The sequence below is a fragment of the Scomber scombrus genome, chromosome 21, assembly GCF_963691925.1.
Source record: "Scomber scombrus chromosome 21, fScoSco1.1, whole genome shotgun sequence".
Classification (NCBI taxonomy): domain Eukaryota; kingdom Metazoa; phylum Chordata; class Actinopteri; order Scombriformes; family Scombridae; genus Scomber; species Scomber scombrus.
The window spans coordinates 23,712,815-23,717,814 of record NC_084990.1 but is presented as its reverse complement, the minus strand read 5'-3'; the positions used below and the strand labels follow the sequence as shown (position 1 = coordinate 23,717,814).

The 5,000-nt window shown below is 40.9% G+C and overlaps 1 protein-coding gene and 1 pseudogene across 1 annotated transcript in view; one reads left to right on the top strand and one right to left on the bottom strand.

The window, feature by feature from the left end:
- Window positions 1-4,540, bottom strand: part of LOC134003155 (poly [ADP-ribose] polymerase tankyrase-2-like) — a 12,861-nt pseudogene extending 8,321 nt beyond the window's left edge.
- LOC134003428 (peroxiredoxin-like 2A) overlaps window positions 1-5,000 on the top strand; it is a 283,623-nt gene that overhangs the window by 87,428 nt on the left and 191,195 nt on the right. The gene's annotated exons all lie outside the window — the stretch shown is intronic.

Here is a 5,000-nt window from a genome sequence, read left to right as displayed (position 1 = left end):
CAACAACAGTCTTATTCTCGTCACACAGACAGATTCACTGATTATGGTCAGGTCCTGAGTAGAGAGAGTCTGACTGGACGTTGTTACTGGGAGGTGGAGTGGAGCAGAGGGATGTGGGGAGGAGGAGTTGATGTAGCAGTTGCATACAAGAATATCAGCAGAGCAGGACGTGAATCTCGATTTGGATTTAATGACAAATCTTGGTCTTTAGTTTGTTATACTAATAGGTATGAATTTTACTTCAACAACATTAATACTCTCGTCTCAGGTCCTGGTTCCTCCAGAGTCGGAGTGTACCTGGATCACAGAGCAGGTATTCTGTCCTTCTACAGCGTCTCTGAAACCATGACTCTCCTCCACAGAGTCCAGACCACATTCACTCGGCCTCTCTATGCTGGACTTTGTGTTTTTGGCAGAGGCACAGCTGAGTTGTGTGAAGTGAAATAGACAGAAGTCATTTCAGACTTCATGTGTCAGATGTTGTAATTCTTCATGTTTTTGTCTCCATGTTTCTGAGCCGCTCAGAGATCAGCTAATAGGGATATTCAACACTTTATTTTACTTTATGTATGTGTTGTTGATATGTTCAGTTTTTCTTTAAATGTGACTTTTTCCTGTGTGTTTTTATCCATGGAGGCTCTCACTGCTCATCACCATGTTTTTAACTTCTCTTTGTTCTAAATGTTAGTTTCACGTTTGTATTGATGTATTTGTGTCTGTTGTTTCTGAAACAGAGAAAACAGCAGAACTTCCTTCATCACAGATATTTTGTTCTCATCACTTTGTAAATTCATAAAGAAATGTTCAATCAAACTGTAATGATCATGATAATAAACATTAATGATGTTCCTGTACATAGCTGACATTCTGGGTTAAACTAACTGACTGTGTGGATGAAGTAAATCTGAACATGAAATCATTGATCACACTTTACTGATTGGATGTGTGAACAATCTGAAGCTTCAATAATCAATAAACAGGATTTTTATCAACAGTGATCAAAGTGTTTTCTTCTCATTCAAAGCTTGTGTACTTTTACTGTAATACTGCATACTACATCACTCATAATACTGCAGTACTTTTACTGTAATACTGCATACTACATCACTCATAATACTGCAGTACTTTTACTGTAATACTGCATACTACATCACTCATAATACTGCAGTACTTTAACTGTAATACTGCATACTACATCACTCATAATACTGCAGTACTTTTACTGTAATACTGCATACTACATCACTCATAATACTGCAGTACTTTTACTGTCGTAGTATTGTAATTTTGAAATGAGGAAACACAGTTTGAATCCACAGTGCGGCTCCTCGTCCTGATAACCGTCTCTGTTCTTTAAACACAACAAGCTCCACTCTGGGATCATATTTCATTGTTCCCTCCCTTTAAATCTACAGTTTGTAGATGGGTGTAACCAACATGTGACGCAGCACAGAGCTGTCAGGCTGCTTTCAGCAGAATCAAGTGTTCAGATCTGTTCAAACCTGTTTCCCTTATCAGATCAGAACTCAAACTTATTAAACTTATCAGCAAGTGAAGCTCAGACAGTCGTTGCTTCTGTGAGCTGAAATGGCGCAGAGAGATCAGCCGGACCGATACTGCAGTACTTTTAATGTAATACTGCATACTACATCGCTCATAATACTGCAGTACTTTTACTGTAATACTGCATACTACATCACTCATAATACTGCAGTACTTTTACTGTAATACTGCATACTACATCACTCATAATACTTACTCACCCTTTATCCTTGGCGTGTACGTCGGCGCCGTGCTGCAGCAGGAACTGAACCACAGCCAGACGGTTGTAACCGGCGGCAAAATGCAGCGGCGTCGACTGTCGACCCTCTACGTCCCTGCAGTTCACGTTCTGCACCGTGCACAGTTTCTACAGAGGGGCAACAGACGGGAGAAGAAAGACAAAGGGAATAAAAGAAATTAAGGATCTTTATCAGCCTTAAAACCAACCAGCTGATCAGTGATGAAAGAATCTGTTCTCTGTCGCAGACTTAGGGAGCGACGGCTGGGCGCCAACACGGTGTGAAAGGGTGATTAAAACTACCTTGACCGTTTCCAGATCTCCTGATTTGGAGGCTTCCAGCAGCTGTCCGTCGACCTCAGAGTTCCCGATCAGGGCTGCTTCTGCTGAGAGACGCCACGAAGAAACAGTCAAAGAAAAGCATGAAATCATCACATCAGAGAACTCAGAATCAGAGAATTTCCTTGAACTAACGGGGCAAAAACAGGCGTGTCCATTTACTTTTGGCCGTATAGTGTAAACCTTCCTTATCAAACAGAGAAAGTTGCCTAATAATAATACTTCTGATGGTTTAAAGAGGACGGAGCCGCTGGTTCCACAGACCTCGCAGTATCTCCTGCATGCTGTTGTTTCCCAGCTGTGAGGCGGAGAGTCCCTGCAGCGATGTGAGCAGCGGGTCGCAGCCGGCGCTCAGCAGCTGTCTGCAGGTCTGCAGGTGACCACAGCGAGCGGCTCGATGCAGCGGAGTCTGACCCAGGTGATCTACGGCGTTCACCTGGAAGATAACAGGAAGTGAGATTAGTCTGTTCATTGTTTAATGGATACTTTCACTCCTCTAAATCACTCCACTACATTTATTTGACAGCTTTAGTTACTCATAATACTCATGTACTTGTACTTTAGTATCTGAGTACTTCTTCCACCTCTGACATGTTGAAGATTAACAACAGTTTGTTTACATCGTCTTCTGGTGTCTGACCTTTGCCTCATGTTTGACCAGCACCTCGATGACGTCGCCGTGAGCCTTCTCTGACGCCACATGGAGAGGAGTCTGCAGGCTGAGGGGACAGTGACATCACAGTGACATCACAGCCGGGGTAAGAAACACAGTGACATCAGTATGTGCTCTGCGTGCTCACTGACATAAAACATCATCAGCCTGATTACTGTTTGTCTGCAGCTGTCCATCAGTCTGAATGCAGTAGAGGTCGACTGATTAATCAGCTATCAGCTTTTTTCTGTTCCAAATTATCGTTATTATATCGGCCTTTAAAAATCCACTATCAGTTGACCTCTAACCAGCAGTGATGGTGTTTTAGGACACGATGTGAAGGACAAGGATTAAGAACTTTGAGCTAAAAGCTGTTATATTTTTCATCCCAGGACTCTTGTTAAGTTTGAACCATTTAGACTCGTGATATGTGCTCAGTTTAACCAATTAATGCCTGTTTGGAAATTTGCTACCAAGTTTTTCGGAGATTTGAGGAGCTGCTGATCTCAGTCGACTCAGCATTACATTGCATCACATTTACATATTGTAAACTGAATACCTTTTAACTTTTACTGTTGGTTGGACAAAACGAGACATTTGAAGGCATCATGTTGGGTTTGTGAGAAATTGTGCGTCTTTTTTTACATTTAGCACATTAAACAGCTTATTGAGAATATAATCAGCTGAGTAATCAATAAAGAAAATAATAGTTAGTAGCAGCTTTAATCACAGTGACTGTCTTCAGACCTTCAATCTTTTCCTATTTCAGTTTTTTTCTGTTATTCTTAAATTAAACCAACTTTAAATCTTCTCACTCTTTAGTCTTCTCGTTGACGTTGGCTCCTTTCCTCAGCAGCAGTTCACACACCTGCTTCCTCCTTGAGTACGGAGAGGCTGCCGCACAATGCTGCACAACACACACACACACACACACACACACACACACACACCACACACCCATACAGAACATGTACGTTAATGGTTAATGAAAGTTAACATTTTTTAAAAATAAGTTTTATTTCACAATAAACCAAGACTACCACACAACACAAAAACACATACACACAAACAAAAACACACAAACACACAAAAACCCACACATACAGATACAAACACACACACAAAAAAAACACACAACATAAACAAAAATACACACACAAACAATAACACACAAAAACACACACACAAACACACACAATCTTTATTGAAACATTTTTTTTTACAGCTGACCAGAAAGAAGAAAACCTCTTTAACTCTCCTTCTGTCATCACATGACTAAAAAACACAACTTATCTGTCCGTTAATAAGAACTGCCATTTCCCATCAGCCCCCAGGTGACTGCAGGTTAATCTCACCAGAGCGGTCTCTTTGGTCTGAGGGTGTTTGAAGCCGATTGTCTCCAGACTCAGATGTTTCTTCACTCGCAGCACGTCGGCTTCTCTGGACGCCTGCAGCAGACTGAGACCCCTGAACTCATCTGACAGGGGTCAAAGGTCAAAACACTCATAAATACAACGCTAACTAACTAAAAATGTTCGATTCGTCAGGTGGAAGTAAATGAAGTAAAATGAGGACGTACAGGCGAGTCGTTCTTTCAGCTGAGAGGTCGGAGCGAGGTCGATGGAGCCGAGCTGATAATAAATAAATAGATCTGCTGAACCTGCTGACAGAGGGAGGAAGTCCGCAATCCAGAACAGCCACAAGAGGAAGGCTTATTTGTCTACCTGGCTCCGCCTGGGCGGGTGGAGCTTCTGGCTGTTTCTCTTCATGCAATTAGGAGAAAAAGCAGATTATGATCAATCACATCCGTTAAAACTAATAAATGAGTCATCACATGAATCTCCTAACTGGATTACTAAACGTGTATGTCCTTTCTTTGTTGAAACATAAAAAAAACCTTAAAAAAAAAACAACTGGAAAAATATTAAATAAGCATAATGTTCACCAAAGAAAGAGACACTGGGGGCTTATATTAGAAATTATGAGGATTTGATCACTTTGTTTTACTGTAGAAATGAAAAGTGTAAATCAATCAATATATTGTTTGATACTAATTATAAGACACTGATGTCATAATTATGAGATAAGGCCTCTATTTTCTTCCTCTGCTGGATACAATATGCTTCTTCTTGGATCAAGTTACCTGAAAATATGAAGACATTAAAATGTACTTTACAGCCTTTTTAACCCCCCATCATCTTCCTCTGTCTCTGGTGTCACCTTCATGTA